We start from the raw sequence: 20269 nt of genomic DNA, 5'->3' as shown, positions 1-20269 counted from the left end.
AACCACATTTCAAACTTCCCTCTCCCTTTTCCCATCCAAAAAAATTGTAAATCTCCACTAACCTCGAGACAACCGCGAGTATCCGGTCCAGCTCCTTTAACTTTAAATATAAGACATAAATAATGTATAACGAAAATGATAACTCGGCTCTGTAAAGTTTATTCGATTGAGCCGGTACAAATAAAGTAATTAATAAAAAAAATAATAATCCGATATGATTGACATCACACTTACAAGTGTAGAGCGATTGATAATTATGTGTCAGATTTTTTAAGTCAACAAACGGGACATATGGAATCCGCGTGTGTCGCAAGCGTTTTTATAGTGATAAGAAATAGTTTATATCAAAACATTCACACTTGAAATGGATGTGTTTGCCAAATTGCGCAAATTTAGATGTGAAACACATGTGAGTGACGTGTTATTTTTTATGAGTGTACACAACCCAAGAAGTATTTCTCGATTACTTTTTCGAAGGAACGTATCACCTTTTGTAAACAACGCATTTGATCGTCGATTTGGCGTAACTGGTAGCTCGCTCACGCATGCTAGTACTACCATTAGATAAGGGAAAATTTTCCCAACCTGTTAGCGGTGTTAGTATGTGGGGCGAGCTATTAGTTATGCCAAACCGACGAAAAAATGCGTTGTTTATAAAAGCTGATATGTCCTTCCGAAAAGTAATCGAGATTTGTAGTTATCATTCAGGCAAGGAGCGCTTGCGCCATCGAGGTGACGCCGCTACCAGCAGCCAATGATCTCGACGGGAACGACGCGCAAAGTTCGAGGTGCAAAACTCGAACTCTGCGCGCTTGACAGGAACCGCCTTCCTACTGCTGCTACTGCTGCTACTACTGCTGCTACCTGTTTACCCGCCGTCCGAAGCAGCGTTGCCAGTATTCCAGATTTATCTGGATTTTCCAGATTTTTAGTCGTCTTGCCCGATACACAGGCAGACCACGTATGTTTCCAGATTTTTTAAATATGTTCCAGATTTTCCCAGACTTTTTAAACATGTTGCTTTAAAAATATCACTGCAATTGATTTACCCTCTATTTAAAAAATCCAAACTTGCTACTTTAATTATAAAAGGCCATCAACGTTGGACTTTATTGGAATTTTAAGGTAATTCTGAAAATAGTTGACAGTGAAGTGTGAGGCGAATTCCTTGTGCAATCAAAGGAGAACTTCAAGCTAATTCTGAGTAGAGTTCCATCCATCTTTTTGACCTTCGTGGTCGTGCAACGTCACCCGTTGTTTAGGCGTATTGTGTGTACCACGAAGTAAGAGTTCGATTTCCGCTCCAGCCGGTGCAAAATTTGACAACCTGAAAATTTCCCTACTGATCTACTGGGTGTAGTGTGTTGTCCATTGTTTAGTGTTAAATACTCAGTCTGTACAACCTCTGGTTGAAGGCGGTTTAAAATGTCGTCTCAACTCTGTTGACAATTGCATGGAGATTTTGTGAATATAGGAAATACAATCCGGAAGAGAAATCATAAAAAAAAATGCTTATGATGAAACTTAAGGAGTATGCTGATACGAATCGTAGGAAAAATTTCAATGGATTTGTTGTCCAATGTTTCTATGGAGATTCATTTTAATAAAATTTTAAGACATTTTAACGGAATTATGCGCAATTTCTGGGAGACTTTCAAGGCCATTTTGGCAAAGTACTTGAGTACTTAGGAAATACTGAAGAGGATTTAAAAATAATTCTAACCTTACCTACAAAGCAGTTCAAAGGGAATTATCGGATAAGTCTGAGAAGAGTGCATCAAGGAAATAAATAAGAATATTTTAAGAATTTCATAAGGAAAACTGGACACAGGGAATCCGGGGAATTGTGGAATTGTAGAGTAATGTATAAGAGATTAAAAAAGGTAATGCTATGCATTATGCTATGAATGTTACTGGAAAAGATTATTTTAGGGGAATCCAGAAAATAAGTATGATGAAATTTTAGGATCATTCAAATGGAATTCAAACAAAAGGGCAAAGATATCCTGTAAAGAGTTCCAAATAAAAACAGACTAACAAAAATTTTAGAATCATTCAAATGGAACTAAAAAAATAGGCGAAGATATCCTGTGAAGAGTACCAAGCAAATTCAGACTAACAAAAATTTTCATGATCTGGGACCCAGGAAAAATAGAAATTCCGGAATTTATAATCATTTGTAGATCCTGAGACTTCAAAAATGACACTATCAGACTTTCATTTTAGTAATATAATAAAATTATTCTTTGGCATAACATTATTCGTAATGCTTAGGCGCGAATAGTACATTTAACTGTAGTTTAGGTAAACTTTGTGTGAGTACAACGATGTTCGGCTTTGATTCCCACTTCAGCCAGGTGAATTTTGCTTCAAAATAAAATTGCCTATTGGGTGTTGTGAGTTGTATTGAATTATTTTGTAAATCTGATCAACCTCAGGGTAATATTAGAATTATTGATAAAATCTTTAAATTCTGGTACTGCATCAAATCGTAAGGACTACATCGACTTTAAAAAAACCATCCCATCAACTTTGCTTAATTCTTTGCTTCTCATTCTTTTTAAAAATGTTATATTTTAAAAAAACAATTCTAAAAATTTTTTCTGCAGTATTTTACCCACATTTAATTCAATTTTTAAACTGCTGCGTAATTGATATTTAAACTTTTTGGCCACAATCGTCAATACTTTTCAACTTTTGGATGATTTAGCAATGCTAACAAGTTATTTGCTTTATATAATTTATTCAAACTAGTAATTCATAACGATTCTAGTACTTCAAATAAATTCCAAATGATCATACTGACCAATTTTTACGGAAGATTGGCACATCACTTTGATTACAATAGCATTATGTTAAAAACAGAATATTTTGGAGCATTCCAGATTTTTCCAGATTTTATATTTTAGCTAGTCAAGATTTCTCGATTTAAAAATCGATTTGTTTATTATTTTCAACCACGAAATCAGCTGTCAAAGTGTTCGACATGACAGCGGTTTGTTTTCTATTTTCAACCAGTAAAATGCATGTATTAGTGTATTGTAGTTTTGTTTTGCCTCGTGGCGCGTGGCTCTGTCTCTCACCCTTGGTAAGGGAGTATGGTTCATAGTGAGACAACTTTTTGCAACTAGATAAAAGTTTTTTTCGATTTTTTTTTTCTTTTTAATTTGCTTGTACGCCGTGCAAAAAATTTAATTACTCGTAGGAGGAGGCAAAGTGAACATATGGGGTATAGTGAGCATCCCGCTGTTTGGCTCTGGATCTCCAGCTGCATGAAACCAAACAACTGGTAGTACGTTCAATATCATATCATACCATCAACCACTTTGTTCCGAACGGCCGGAAGTCCAAACTGGTGCACGGGATGCTCCCTATGCCTAGCCTGCTCACTATGCCCCTCTTACCCCTAATTAAAATTAATCAATTAACCACTTCATTCGAGCAGTTAAAATGACGTTTACTACCACTCGAACTTTGAAATAAAACATTATTTTAAGATTTTTTCTTCTAGAACCTCGAGAAAAGTAGCCAAAAATTTGTGCGTTTCATAAAAAAAAAGAAATCAGTTGGTCCAGTTTTGTGAAATTGCTGGTAGAAAGTCACGTCAAAACTGCTTGACAAAGTGATCAATTGGAGTTTTTTTTTTTTTCTTAAGCGGTTGTGCAAAGCTTTTGCGCAACACTTATGCACACTAAGATTTTTTTACAGGAGTCAGTATTTTTTTACTGGGTTTTTGAATTGCTGAAAAAGTCGGTAAAAATTCAAATGACCGTTATCCGTAAGGAATCAATGAAATCGACCAATGTTATTTTTTATCATTTAATGGGGTTAACAGAACTAAGTATGTACATGTACAGAACAAATTTTCTCATTAATAAATTTTCCACAGATTTTTAACCTTTTACCGAACAGTTCCGCAATTCAAAAACTCGGTAAAACCGTACTAACTCGATTAGTGTGTAGCATCTTCCGATGCCAACGTTGCACAAACCAGGTACCGTGCGGGACCGAAATCCGTACACCTAAGCACGAGAGAATCATTAACGGTCAATACTAAATAATGCTATCACATTATGCTCTGTATCACATCTTTTTCCTTTACATTTCTCTTTATTTTTCCAATATTTGCAAACACCAGGTCTTAAAATTACCTTTAATTATTAGAAAAAAGGATTTAAATTGCACATATCTTGAATCAAAATCCGTACAGCGTTTTACGATTGAATCAAAATCCGTACAGTTTTGAATCGAAATCCGTACACTGTGTTGAGGATGAATCAAAATCCGTACAGTCACGAATCAAAATCCGTACATGAATGTAAATCGATCCAAATCAATGAAAAAAAACGTGTTGCTATCTTGAATAAAGTATTTTTTTTGTAGTTGCTTGGCTAAGAGTCCAAAACAGCTATATTCGTTTAAATACACTAGTTTACAGCATATTTGAACTTTGTACGCTGATGGTCATTTCCCATGTAAAATCGTGCGCTGAATCCAAAAATGTAGTCCAAAAAAATCTCGGTAGGATAGTTTTGGAGATATAGGGGTAAGAGAGGCATAGTGAACAGGTGGGCATAGTGAGCATCGCGCGTGCTCCAGCTTGGACTTCCGGCCGTTCAGAACAAATTTGTTGGCTGTAGGATCAATATCTTAATGATATTGATCCTACTACCAGTTGATTTCTTTCATGCAGTTGGAGATCCAGAGCCAAAGTACGGGATGCTCACTATGCCCCGCCTGTTCACTATGCCCCTCCTTCCCCTAGCTAAAAAATGATATCTCACGCTAAAAAAAACTAAAACACAAATATCTCTGGTTGCAATGAAGTGATATTAATTATTTTAACGCCAAATTAAACGTGATAAAATTTTATTTCGATCGTTATAACACTATTTTTCCGTGAGAGTAATGGTAGAACCACCATAAACATTTTCATTCACATTGCTTAAAAACTTAGCAGAAATTCAATTTTTCTTAGGAAAACTTAAAAAACAAACTATTAACTAACAACAATACCACAAACGAAGTGACAGACGACTAACTGGCGAAGAAATCCATTTAAATAATGTGGTTCACTGTAATAGAATTTTCTTGGAAGCTTGTGCCATCAGCCACCAGATGGGTTAGTTTTTTTGTTTTGATTTGAACAAAGTTGATTTTGTGTACAATGATTCTTTGACAGTGTGCAAAGAGTGCGTATTATTTTGTCATTTTTTTATGCATTTCAGTTTTGAGTAGAGTGAAAGAGATAGAACCAAAACATTCTAGTACATTTGGTGAAAATGCTAGTTCAATCTAGTAGTAGTGTTGCCATGTGGTACAATCCAGTAGTAGTGGTGTTGCCATGTGGTACACTGAAAAATTGCAATAGCAGGTTAGTCACCAAAGTTTTCGAGCCGCTCCGTCTGTCACTTCGTTTGTGACAATACCATCAATCTCACTGACAATTGATGTTCAATTGATCGAACGAAAAAATTTCTTACCTCTAATTTAGCGTTAAAATAATTGATATAATCTCATTACAACCGGAGATATTTGTATTATAGTAATCAAACTTGTTTAAAGTGAATTTTCATTTTTAGCTGTATCTCAAAAACTATCCTACTGACATTTTTTTTTTTTCGACTACATTGTTGAATTCAGTGCACGATTTTACCTAAGAATCATTCGTCAAAGGTTCAAGTTCATTTTTTTTTTACTTTTACTTTTTTAACTAATGATATCAGCGTTAGATTAATTGATGCTCCAATCGATTCAAAGGAGAGGTAACTGAATTCTTTTAATTTAAGAATGTAACTGCTCTGGATTTTTATGCTAACTAATATCATGTTTAAGGATTAATTTCTTCCAAATTTTATTCTATACCAGTGCTTTGGGTTAAATATTCTTACTGGAGTTTTCCTCCGATCACAACTTCGAGGTTTTTGAAATTTGACATGTGATAACGTGCAAGATGCGCCATACTTTGGAACTCCACCAACCCACTGGCATCAAGCGATAAATTAACCGGTTCCTAAGATGGTAGCCCTATAATGGCGGATAAGTAAAAGAAAAATACAACCATATTAGAAACCAACAAAAAAAAAGACAATGAACTGACATCAAGGATTAGTTTTTCGTTTTGTGCATGAAAATTAAAATTGGTAAAATAATGACTATAACTTAATTTAACTTAATACGTCAAGAGAGTAATAATCATAAAAATACAGATCTTTCATTGCTTCTTTTCCACAGCTTTCTTCTGCTTCTTCTCCATTGATACCATTGCCTTTTCAAGTTATAATGCTTTCTTGCTTCCAACCCTAATAAAAATAACCATAATAGAGAGCTTAACGACGTGTTCGGGGTATCATCCAAACCATTTGTGGGAAAATTTTAGCCATCCGGGATAAAGTTCGTTCATGGTATTTGTTTATTAGGGAACTTTATTTGCTCTTCTTCCTTTTCTTCCTCCTCTTCCTCTCTCGCTCAACCTTTTTCTTTTGTCGTTCCTCAATCCTTTGTTTCTTTGCGTTCTCTTTATCAATTTTCGTCCGCTCTACTTTCATGTGTATTTCCGGTCATTCCTCGCTGGTAGCTCTCTGGCCCATTTCTGTCTGCTCTCTGTAAGGGAGCATCCAAAAATAACGTAGCATATTTTTGATCAATTGTATACTCCTCCCCCCCCCCCCTCGTAGCGTATTTGGCTATATCCAATACATGGCCGGTCACAAATTCTGAAACCCTCACCTCCCCCCTCAAATGCTACGTCATTTATGCATGGTCCCTAATTTGTATATGCGTGTTGGTGATATCCTGTAGGGGAGCTGCGTTGTTTTACTTTTCGGCTGGTTCTTGACGCTCTTCATTAAAAGATATTAATAATATAACGTTTACAATACGAATAAAATAAGAGAGTAGCGATTCAATACGGCATCTCTTATGGTGGTGAATTGAACGGCAAAATCCCTGGATGCTTCTCGGTAAGATTTCTCCGCACGCATCATTGCCACAGTCTTCTCCAAATCCTCCGGCGTGTATTTAGTTTCCATGATCTGCTGAAAAACATTGGATAAAGTAGAATCGTCATTAGTGATGCACAAGTGTACGGATTTAGAATCAGCTGTTATATATGGATCGAAATCCGTACAGTACTAATTTTGATAAATAAATACCATATGAACGATCCATTGCTTAGAATTGAGATATAAAACGATAAACACTAACCTTTTCGATCGACCTTCAGGAAACTACTTGCAAACATCACTGAAATACGCTTAACAAACTGAAGTAAATCCGAGAGATTTTCTTAGAAAATCGTTAAGAACGCAACCGATTGACAGAAATGCCCGACACGTGTTAAGGTTTTTATTTTTCTTATTTTAATTGCATGACATTCTGCTTAATTGTTGACGTAAACATTAAGCTAATGCATGAATGAACATGAATATGTATTCATGTATAATATTTACATTGTTAGGATGCATATAAATAAACAAATTCAACAGGGTGTACGGATTTCGGTGCTGTACGGATTTCGGTCCCGCACGGTATATTACCAACCAGTTTCAAAAGGACAATGGGTTGTCTTTTTTCGGCCTGAAAATAAACGTTTGAAAACTCTCGACATTTCGAGAGACTTGCTGCGTAAGTATCCGGGAATCTTGGTACATAAGGAGAGATTCAACAAACTGCGTGTAAAAGCACCGAATTATGATGTAGCAAATAAAATTGCTGATCACGAGTTGTTTAGTGTTGAGTTCAACATCTACATCCCTTCTCGAGATGTGGAGATAGAAGGCGTTGTCTCCGACGCGAGTCTGTCTGTCGAGGACTTGAAACGTGCCTCGAGTTGTTTAAAAAACAGAAAAGTCACAACCGAGCTTGTAAAGATACTGGATGTTAGGCAACTGCATTCAGTATCTTTACAAGATGGCAAGAAAGTTTATCAGCATTCAGACTCGTTTCGGGTGACTTTCGCTGGTTCAGTTCTCCCAAACTTTATCAAAGTTGATGGTGCTATTTTTCCGGTGCGGTTGTTTGTACAAAGGGTTTATAATTGTACCAACTGCAAAAGGCAACAAAACTCGTTATGGCAAATGTGGTGAAAACCACAAAGAGGATTCTTGCCACAAATAATCAGTAAAATGCGCTTACTGGGGCGAGAATCCTCACCCCTTGCAGGAGTGCCCGATGTACAATCAGCACTCCGATAAAGTGCAGCGTTCAATCTCAGGACGCTCCAAGCAGACATATGCTCAAATGGTGAAGGCTGCATCAGCCGTCCAAGACGCAAACCAATTTTCGATTTTGTCAGCTGAAGAATAGGACTCTGACTCATCCGATGAAGGTGATTCTACGGTGGTACACGCACCTTCACAAATGGACGGATCCTCAAAAAGAAAATGCCCCTCCCCGAAAGTGCACCGGAAGAAAACTAAAGTCACCTTCAGAAGATTGGCAAATTCCCAGGGTAATGGGGATGAAAAAACGAGACTGAAGGCTCCTGCTGAACCAATCCCTGGATGCAGCAGGAATTTTCCACCACTGCCCAAAAAAGATAATAAAAATAATAGAGCTGCACCTCAAACTTGTCAAAAGAAATCCAAGTCCGAACGAGGTTTGTTAGCTTTTTCCGAAGGGGGCAACAAATCTATATCTCAAGTTAAGATGCTCAACAAATCTCACACTAGCGAATCAGTCTTCGAAAAATCTTCTTTCATTTGTCGCATCTACTTGCATCGAGCATCATCTTTTTGCAGGAAATCTTCAGAATCGTCATCAATCTCCTTTCTATTAACTCAGCGTGCGCGCAGCTAGCCAAAGCAAAACACAATTTTTCTGCATCGTAGATAGAGTCGTCCCCCTCGGCTTTTTCAGACATTGTGGAATTCATTTTAAATATGTTCAACATACAAGACCCTCTTAGAAGCTCAGTTTCTGCCTTGCTTCCAACATTAGAATCATATCTTAAGCAATTGACTGTTTCATGGCCCCTTCTTGCATCAATCATATCTTTCGATGGAAATTCGTCAAAAGACGTTGAAGATATGATCACTGTGCTACAGTGGAACTGCCGTAGTCTAGTGCCTAAACTAGACTCGTTCAAATTTTTACTCCACAATTCTGAAAAAAAGTTTTTCTTACAAAAACTTTTTCATGTCTGAACTGATTTTTTTAACGTACCATTTTTACACAAAACTAAACCAGTGAAGCTCAAAATCATCTCAGAACCCAATGAAGCTCCATTTGTGATTCAATTTTGTCTAATCAGCAACTAATCACTTGGATTAATCGAGAATTCCATATGAAAAGGGCTTATATCATTAGAAAATAATATAATTGATTATATTGTCTACCACTGAAGCAAAACCCGATACTCCTATAGCAACTTAGAATTCTTAGCTCAAATTATCCATAAAGAATTAGGTATGAATACAATTTAAATTGAGATCTTCTTTCGAATCAACAACGATTTGGGAAGTCAACGTATCGCATCATAATTCTATATGCCCTTCTGTTATTTATACCTAAACCATTAACATTATATACCTACCACTTCATTCTACCTATGAGCACTATAAAACTAAGGTTGATTTCATACAAGCAGCAGTCAATCTGATAACGAAAGTTGTGAAGACAAGTTGTAGTAAAATTATTATCATGGACCAAAGTAGTAAATTAAGGCTCAAAGGATTGAAATGTTGTGCAAATATAAATAATCCGAGATGCAACCGAAATAAGTTACGGGCCATATCATCAACGATGGTAGAAAAAATACATTATATGGGATATAACCACGAAATTGATGAAACGATGAGCATTTGTGAGTCATGCCATAGCGTGATATCTCATAATAGAAGTCCAGTTATGAAAAATCGGCGTGATCGGTTGGAAATAAAGTAAATATCCAACCGTCAACTAGTGGGCAGCAGCATAGTGATGATCCAGGTCCATCAATGAGTGGCCATCAATCCGTAGATGAACTAGGTAAGAACAGTCATCCTGATGATTCTATCAAATTTTAACTGCAACCTCCTAATTGCACTTATTAATTATTTTTTCTTCTTCTTTCCTTCAGATACGGTACCATTGGTTCCATCATTGGAGTCAGTTCCATCAGCATTTTTTCAGTATTTTTTTTTTCGATAATTTGGTTAATTTTCGTAAAAGTCATCCATACAACATATTTTTGTTGGAGTTGTCATTTTCCCATATTTTTTTGAAAAAAATCGGCAGAAAAGTTTGGCCCTTCTCAAATGTTAGTCTAGATAAATTTTGGAAAAACTGAGTATGCAAAAGTGCTTATTTAGTCAAAGTCTACACATCCAGAAAATTTTATTGAAATCTGATAGGGTGCTCCCAGCTTCGATTCGATTTGGCGCGAAATGCGTCTAGAACATCGTTGCTTGATATTTTCAGAATTCACACAAGCACAGCATCAGTAGCTCTCATTATGGGAAAAACTAAAATACAAACATTCGTGACGGTCTTCGGCGACAATGTCGTATGACATGCCTTTCATATGATATTTTAGTTTGGTACTGTAATTTGATAGCTTGTTTTGCAAGCGTCGGAAGCATTACAGAGTGTTGATTAATCACAATGAAACATTGTGACAAAACACGGATATGATGTTACTAGAGTATTAAATAATCTAGGTCCTATTTAGGATTATATCTGAAAAATCCAAATCTGGATAACGCCGAGGGGGGCGACTCTATCTACGATGCAGGAAAAACTGTGTTTTGCTGTGGTTAGCTGCACGCACGGTGAGTAGATATGAAGAAGATTGATGACGATTTTGGAGATTTCCTGCAAAAAGATGATGCGCAATGCAAATGGATGCGAGAAATCAAAGAAGATTTTTCGAAGTTTGATTCGCTAGTGTGTGATTTGTTGAGCATCTAGAATTGAGATTTAGATGTGTCGCCCCCCTCGGATAACGCCCACCATAAAACCATAGAGGTAACTCTAAGACCACTGGGTCCCGAAGAAAATCATTATTATTTTTGGCTCACTCAGTACCAGAACAACGGTCCCAAGCAGTCCCAAGCTATTTCACTCACCCCTGCATGTTCTGCATGAATCCACACACCCCTGATGTTATCTGTCAAACTTTCATAGCGAATCAAAACAAACATAGTGTAGTAATAGAATTTCAACTAGAATAGGGTACGTTAATCGTTTGCTTGGGACCAATAGGCTACTAAAGTGGTGAGCCAATTTAAAATCGTTAGTTTCGTATTGATTGTTGATAAAACTTTGTGTTACTTGCCATAAAAACAAATACGACAGACACCCCTATAAGATCGAATTAGGCACTACCAGGGGGCTGGCAAGCCTATATCAATCCTATACGTTTGACAGTAGGCAACATCACGGGCCTTATTTAAATACGGCCCGCCTGACGTATACATGGTGGAAAGGGACGGAAAATCGTATTATAAACAGAAAGACAAGAGCAGATGATAGCATCAAAAACATGGCCGCTAGCCAGGCCCCTGGGCACTACACCGAACCCAAACAGCCTCTCGATATAGTACACATTGATGTGTACATTGCAGAAAGGATATGTTTCCTATCTGCAATTGATAAATTTTCGCGATACGGTACACTAATTCATATTAAATCACGAAATATCACAGACATAAGAAAAGGATTAACAAAATTCATCAGAACCTTTGGAATACCGAAACTGATAATATGTGATAATGAGCCGGGATTGAGATCCGTCGAGGTACGTTGACTTCTCCACAATCTCAACGTAGAAATTATCTTTACACCACCAAATCATAGTAAGATTAATGGATTTGTAGAACGATACCATTCTACTATTGGAGAAAATTTTAGGTGCATAAAACCTAACTATGAAGGATTGAGCACAAAAGAGATATTTTATGTTGCTTGTGCTCAGTATAATAATACTGTTCACTCATCAATTAAATTAAAGCCTAGAGAAGCTTTCAAAGGCTTGAAAGACCATGAAGAAAGACCTCTAGATAGGGAACTTTTAATAAAGGTAAGAGATAAGGTTTTCGACGAGATTATTCTAGCACATGACAAGACACACAAAAAAAGAGTTTTGAATATCACAATAAAGGGTGTCCACGATGAAATTGCCACACTATGAAATTGCTCTAACTTTTTAACCGTTGGGTAGAATTTAATGAAAATTTGGGTGGATTTAGTTCATAGTGCATTATTTACATCCTGCAAGTTTTAAAGTCCTGTGATCAAAACTCGCGGTAATGGAGTCGAAAGAACAGCTCGTGCGTGATAAAATCTTGCGCATTCATCACGAGAACAAGGATCTCTCGCATCGTTCCATCGCTAAAATGTTGGGAATCGCGAATTCCACGGTGTCGCGAGTGATTAAGCGGTTCGAGGAACGGTTGACCACCGATCGGAAGCCCAGAAGTGAAGGAAAAAGTATTCCGTACAACACCAAAAATCACAACCGCGTAGTTGGGGCCTTCAACCGAAATCCGAACGCCTCCGTTAGGGATGTGGCTAAGAAGCTGCATCTAAGCCGAAGTTTTGTCCAGAAGGCCAAAACTAAGGCTGGGCTTCGAACGTTCAAGGTACGTGCACGTGCACGTGCGGGAAGCGGAGTGCACCTTTCGTGACCCAGGACACGATGAACGGACAGGTGTACATAAAAGAGTGCCTCCAGAAGCGGCTGCTTCCTCTCCTGAAGGCCCACAACGTCCCAACAATCTTCTGGCCGGATTTGGCCTCATGCCACTACTCCAAGGACGTGCTGAAGTGGTATGCGGACAATAAGGTCAATTTCGTGCCGAAAATGTTCAACCCTCCCAACACTCCGGAGCTCCGCCCCATCGAGAAGTACTGGGCGATTATGAAGCAGCACCTTCTTAAACGACCTAAGGTAGTGAAGACAGTCGAGGAACTGAAGAAAGTATGGGTTTACATGCAAAAAACGGTTGATTCACAGGTTGTGCAGAATCTTATGGCCGGGGTTAAGGCCAAGGTGCGGGCATTTGCGTATGGACTGTAAATAAAATACGAGTAAAATGGTAAAATGAAGTTTAATAGTTATTTCTCAATCCCTGAAAATTTGATGGCAATCGGATGAAAACTCGAATTTTGCGAATCAATTTTGTGTGTGGCAATTTCATCGTGGACACCCTTTAGGAAACGTGAACCAGCACCAGATCTAGTTCCAGATCAGGTTGCTTTTTAAAGGTACAGGGCATAAAGCGTAAGACGAAACCTAAATATTTACCAGTCAAAGTTGTCGAAAACAAAGGAAGACTGGCCGAGAAATACATAAGGAAAACGTAAAACGGATCTAATGCCTTTCTATTTTTAGGATGAACGAAAAAACTAAAGATGAGATACTCTTCAGTCTGTGCTTCATACAACTTGAATCTCTGGGGAAAACACTACAAAAAGAACAACAAGACAGTCAAAAGAAGCTGCCGCTGTGTGGCTTAAAATAATCGAAAGCTTATACGAGCTGGCCTGTGCAGCCGCTGTCAGGAGCCGCATTACCAGAAATCAACAGATGCCTTGGTAATGTTGATGGATGAACCTCGCGACCAGCTTATGCGCACTTGCGTAAATAAATAAAAAAAAAACATTTATAATTTCAAAAACATCCTATACCCTCTAACAACCTCAACTTATTAACAAAAAATACTATTAATAAGTTAAAACAACCCCAACTTATTAACAAAAAATACTATTAATAAGTTAAATACTAATAATATAAAAAAAATATCATTGCAGAAAAGACATGACGAACACATACTGGACCCTCTTCCCATACCTTACATTAACATTCTCCGACCCTTCCCATCCTACATCCATTCAAATCCACGATATAACTAACAACGCAGGAGCGTTGTTTCTTCAAAGGGGGAGGGAAGAATAGTTGCTGGATACGATAGGTTACTTCATGTAATAGGCTTTGCACAATTCGAGACATCTATATTAATAAGTGAAAATGCTATTAGTCAATTAAAAAATACTTCGAGCGATTTTTCCAGCATAATCCAATATAAACTCAACGAAATCAAATTTATGTTGAGCACACTCCACATTAAATTATACAGAAACAAAAGATCAATTAACATTTTAAAAAGTACAATCAAATACATAACAGGCAATTTAGATGCTGACGATTTAGAAACTATTAATAATAACATAGGCAAGATTAGAAAGTCAGGAAACACATTGATTACAGAAAATAACAAACAGATAAAAATTAATTCGAAATTCGAAAATAGACTTAGCTTAATTAACGAAAATATTTAAAAACAGGAAAACGTCCAGAATACCATTTTGTTTGTAACTATGTCCTTACAGAGCATGATAAAATATCTATTATATTTCAGTTAGATTTATTTTTGGAAAATCTGAAAACTATAGAATGCGCCATTTTATTAGCAAAACTAAATATTATCAACAAATTTATAATGACACCAAAAGAAATAGAAGCTATAATTATTTAGTCAGGGAATAGAAACCAAATACCTAGACGATGTCAGCAGCTACATGACTACAACTGTACTCCATCGAGGAACATCCATTATCATCTGCGTAAATATCCCGAGACTCATCCCAACAATCTCCTAAAAAGCTATCGTCGAACCTTTACCGCTACGGAACCATACAGTAAAATTGTTATACAAGGAATTCTTCGTCCACCCGGAGCAGATTTTTGCCATCGCCTCAACATGCCGAGGCAACGACAAAACCACAATTTGCGAAAGGAGGCAACTTACCGACATAAGGGATAATCCCTGCGAAACTTCACTTATACGAGGACTACAAGATCGATGTCCATTTTCAGAAAAACCCGCCTCATCGGAAACCAGAATGATAACACCAGGAATACTGTTGGTGGTAACCGTTCACCAAGACGTACCCATTAAGGTTCAATTTACTTTGATGCATTTTTAAAAAAATTCAAAAGCAGTTTTTTTCGACGCATTATTTTAGATTGCAAAAAGCTCGCGTCATTTTGTGTAAAATATCAAAAGGAAGCTTTTTGCAATCTGAAATAATGCGTCGGAAAAAACTGCTTTTGAAATTTTCCAAATAGCATCAAAGTAAATTGAACCTTAACAGCACCTGTGGCATCAAAGCCAAAACGTCATCCGGTATCTATCTGGTAACGTTCAGAAACTGCTCAATCTACATAAAAATAGCTATTTGAAAACTACGAAATTCGTTTCGAACATTCCACAATTCTACCAAAAGCACGTTAACCTTTTGGCATTACACGAACTCAATTTAGAAAGCAGACATCAGCTAAAAACAGTGGACTTCAATTCAAAACTTCATTCCACATCGAACGCTCGACTGTTTCGGTCAAGTATTGCTTGCACTCCGTAATCGGTACTAGTTTTTTTCCCCTATTGAGGTTTTTTTTTTCAATCCGCTTTCATACTGAGTGGTGTTGTAGTATACAACAGTGCAGTGAGCATCGCGGAATTGTAATTGCCGCTCAATCGTTCGAGAAAGGAAGCAGTCATTTCCGGCCGAGTCCGGCAGATGAGCTGTACATCTCTAACCAACAAGTTTCATCGCATCACGAAACGGCAAACTCAAGGTCATCGAGTTCACCAGCCGGCGAGCCAGCCGGTGCTTTGTTGCAAACACTCGAGGGCAACAATAGAACGATCATCACCATCATTCTCACATCAGGATAGATCATCGTCATCAGCCACACTCCGTGCGCTTGTGTGGAGAGTTAAGTAACAAACGGTTATCTTCCGTTCTCCGCAACCTGATTAATCTCCATACAGTGTTGATTAACTTTTCTGACACCTTTTTGTTTTTTCCTGAAAAAATTTTCATTTTTTTTTTCTCTTTTTTTTCATTTACTGTTTTTTTTTTTTGCAAGTTGATTAATCTCCCTATAGTGTTGATTAACTTTCCTGGCATTATTTTTTTTCCATTTTAAAGTTTTTTTTTTTTTTGCTTTGTTGGATTAAGTATTATTTTTACCGTTATATTTTTTGGATAAGTTTATTTTTTTTCTTATTTTTTTTTTATTTATTATTTTTTTTTCTCTCTATAAATATATATATATATATATATTTCCTTTTTTATGTCGAAATCTGTTGCGGAGGTACTTAAGACCCCGCAATGGATGAAACCAATGATGGCGGGGGTATTTCGCTAGCAGATATCTCCGATGATGAGTCTGTCAAATCTCCATCATTCGAAAATCTGCTTCTCACTGAAGAGGAAATGGATACCTCAGGGGATTCTACTTCGGACCCCAAAACGAGCACTGGAGCTTACCCAAAGGTGATGTCTAAGCAACAACCTCCTTCACCCCCTGCCCCCCCTTCTCCACCATCGCCCCCTCGTCCACCTGTTCCCCCTACTCCAACCGTTCCCTTAAAAATTTCTGCGACCCCCCGCCATAAAGCTTACCCAAGCGACTCAAAAGGTCCGTGGGTTGTTTTTTTCCGGCCCAAACAAAAACCTTTGAATATTTCTCGGATTTCGAAGGATCTGACAAAACATTTTTCGGCCGTAACCGATATCTTTAAGGTAACGTCAAACAAACTGCGCGTTACCGTTGATGACCTGAAACAGGCAAACCGGATTGTTGCCTGTGAGCTTTTTTCGATCGAATATCGAGTCTACGTCCCCAGTTGTGACGTAGAAATTGAAGGAGTGGTCACCGAATCGAGTCTGACTTGTGAGGATTTCCTGCAAGTCGAATCTTTCGGCATTTTCAAAAACCGTGCCCTCCCGAAAGTCAAGATACTGGACTGCATTCAACTGCAGTCAGTGTCGCACATAGGCACAAAAAAAAAGTATACCCTCTCAGATTCGTTTCGTGTGACCTTTTCAGGATCGGCATTACCTGACTACGTCACAATTGGGAAGGTTCGACTACCTGTACGCTTGTTTGTACCGAGGGTAATGAATTGCTTGAAATGCAAACAACTAGGTCACACCGCGGACTTTTGTTCCAACAAACCGCGGTGCGATCAATGTGGGGAGGAGCATACGGAGGGTCCTTGTCATGCTACCCCAAAATGCGTTTACTGTAAGGATGCTCCGCATGCTCTGAGTGATTGCCCGAAGTACAAACAGCAGGGAGAAAAACTAAAGCGGTCTTTGCAAGCTCGCTCTAAGCGCTCGTTAGCAGAAATTTTAAAAACGACCGCTTCATCTTCCCAAACCACCCCAAAAAGCAACAACACATTCCACCTCCTGCCAGATGATGATCAGGGCTCTGACTCAGAGGTGGGTGAGAGTAGTCCTTTTGTCTTTAATGGCAACACGAGGAAGCGGTCCAAAATAAACGTCACCCAAAAACCTCGTAAGGCCTCTCGTATGGACTACCAACCTACCTTGACAAATTTAAGAGGTAGCGGAAATGTACCGAAACCCCCACCACCGGGATTTAAATCTTGTAATTTTAAGAAGGACTTTCCGCCACTTCCGGGATCATCTAAAACCCCAGATATCCCAGTTTTTCAGCCAGAAAAACAGCTGAATAATCAGCAAGAACATGATGCCATGTTCACGTTTTCTGAAATTGTGGAGAGCATCTTCAATATATTCAACGTCTCTGACTCAACTCAGAACATTATTAATTTAGTGCTTCCATTCGTGAAAACTCTTTTGAAGCAACTAGCTTCTAGGTGGTCCTTCCTTGCATCGATCATATCCTTTGATGGATAATTTTCCGAATGAGGTCGGGGATATGATCTCTGTTCTTCAGTGGAACTGTAGAAGTCTTATACCGAAACTTGACACATTCAAATTTTTAGTTCACAACTCACTTTGTGATGCATTTGCTCTTTGTGAAACATGGCTTTCTTCAGACACCGATCTCCCTTTCCACGATTTTAACATTATTCGCCTTGATCGAGCAGATTCGTATGGAGGGGTGCTTCTCGGGATTCATAAGCTCCATTCCTTTCATAGAATCGATCTGCCTTCCGTGACAGGCATTGAAGTTGTCGCATGTCAGGTAAATATTCGAGGTAAAAGCCTCAGTATTGCCTCAGTATATCTTCCTCCAAGAACTGCGATTTCTCGCCAAGGTCTCTCAGATATCTGCTCAGCTCTATCTGAGCCTCGGTTGATATTAGGAGATTTTAACTCCCACGGTACAGGCTGGGGGGAACTGTACGATGACAACCGCTCAACCCTGATATACGACCTTTGCGATAACTTCAATATGACAATTCTAAACACTGGGGAAGTAACACGAGTGGCCAAACCTCCAGCAAGAGAAAGTAGATTAGACCTCTCCCTCAGTTCGAGTTCACTATCGTTGGATTGCTCGTGGAAAGTAATTCAAGATCCCTACGGTAGTGACCACTTGCCAATCAAAATTTCTATTACCAATGGTTCATCTTCCACTCGCTCGGTTGACATCGCGTACGACCTCACGAAAAACATCGACTGGCAAAAATTTGCGTCCGCGGTTCTCGGTGGTACTGATTCGGTTGAGATACTCCCTCCGCTGGATGAGTACTCCTTTTTATCGCGACTTATCGTTGACTGCGCTCTTCAAGCACAGACGAAACGCGTTCCGGGTGTTTTCGTTCGCAAACGACCTCTCACTCCGTGGTGGGATAAGGATTGCACCGACGCGAACAGCGAGAAGTCCGCCGCGTTTAAACGCTTCCGCAAACACGGTAAGGTCGAGGATTTCGAGCGGTACACCGACCTCGAGAAAACTTTTAAGAGCTTGATTAAAGCCAAAAAACGCGGTTACTGGCGTCGGTTCGTCGATGGTTTGTCGAGAGAGACTTCGATGAGAACACTCTGGAATGTCGGCAGGAGAATGCGCAACGCGTCATCACCGGTCAACGAAGACAAGGAGTACTCAGACAGTTGGATATTCAGCTTCGCGCAGAAAGTTTGCCCGGATTCGGTGTCGGTTCAAACCAACGTTCGTGATAGTCCGTCGGGTAGTAACGAAATAGATTCTCCGTTTTCGATGGTGGAATTCTCACTTGCTCTCCTCTCATGTAACAACTCAGCTCCAGGAATGGATAGAATCAAGTTCAACTTGCTCAAAAATCTCCCAGACGTCGCGAAGAGACGCTTGTTGAACTTATTCAATCAATTTCTGGAGCACAACATTGTTCCGGATGATTGGAGGCAAGTAAGAGTTATCGCCATTCGAAAACCTGGTAAACCCGCGTCGGATTATAACTCGTACCGTCCCATCGCGATGCTGTCGTGTATACGGAAATTGTTGGAGAAAATGGTTCTTTTTCGTCTAGACAAATGGGTCGAGTCGAATGGTTTACTTTCAGATACGCAATTTGGATTTCGGAGAGGCAAAGGAACGAGCGACTGTCTTGCGTTGCTTTCAACTGAAATTCAACTGGCCTATGCGCAAAAACAGCAAATGGGTTCAGTTTTCTTGGATATTAAGGGGGCTTTTGATTCTGTTTGTATCGATGTCCTTTCGGATAAACTCCACGATAGTGGGCTTTCACCAATTATGAACAACTATTTGAGCAACTTGTTGTCTGAGAAATATATGAGCTTTTCTCATGGAAACTCGACAACTTCACGAATTAGTTACATGGGTCTCCCCCAGGGCTCATGTTTAAGCCCCCTTCTTTATAATTTTTACGTTAAAGACATTGATGGTTGTCTTGATGAAAATTGCTCGCTAAGGCAGCTTGCAGATGACGGCGTTGTGTCCGTTATAGGGCCAAGTGCACCGGACCTGCAAGGACCATTGCAAGATACCTTAGACAATTTGTCTACTTGGGCTATCAAGCTGGGTATCGAATTCTCTCCGGAGAAAACTGAGTTGGTTGTTTTTTCTAGGAAGCATCATCCTGCACAGTTACAGCTTCAACTAAAGGGTAGAACAATCACTCAAAGTATATCTTTCAAGTATTTAGGTGTCTGGTTCGATTCCAAATGCACATGGGGAAAACATATTGCGTATCTGAAACAAAAATGCCAGCAAAGAATTAATTTTCTTCGTACAATTACTGGAACTTGGTGGGGAGCACACCCGGAAGATCTGATCAGGTTGTATCGAACAACCATCTTGTCGGTCCTAGAGTACGGTAGCTTCTGCTTTCAATCCGCGGCAAAAACACACATCCTGAAGCTACAACGGGTTCAATACCGTTGCCTCCGAATCGCGCTTGGCTGTATGCACTCCACGCATACGATGAGCCTCGAAGTACTCGCGGGTGTTCTTCCACTGACAGATCGTTTCGCGGAACTGTCCTTCCGGTTTCTTATCCGTTGTGAAGTAATGAACCCATTGATAATAGAAAACTTTGAGAAGCTGCTCGACCAAAAT

The 20269-nt window shown here is 38.9% G+C and overlaps 1 protein-coding gene across 1 annotated transcript in view; it reads right to left on the bottom strand.

Annotated features, from left to right (window-relative positions):
- The window catches only part of LOC135701311 (uncharacterized), a 71232-nt gene that overhangs the window by 3474 nt on the left and 47489 nt on the right, over nt 1–20269 (bottom strand). The window lies entirely within an intron of this gene.

Source organism: Ochlerotatus camptorhynchus, unplaced genomic scaffold, assembly GCF_037179485.1.
Source record: "Ochlerotatus camptorhynchus isolate MF236.1 unplaced genomic scaffold, CSIRO-AGI_Acam_v1.1 ptg000155l, whole genome shotgun sequence".
NCBI classification, from domain to species: Eukaryota; Metazoa; Arthropoda; class Insecta; order Diptera; family Culicidae; genus Ochlerotatus; species Ochlerotatus camptorhynchus.
This window is presented reverse-complemented; position numbering and strand designations above follow the sequence as displayed.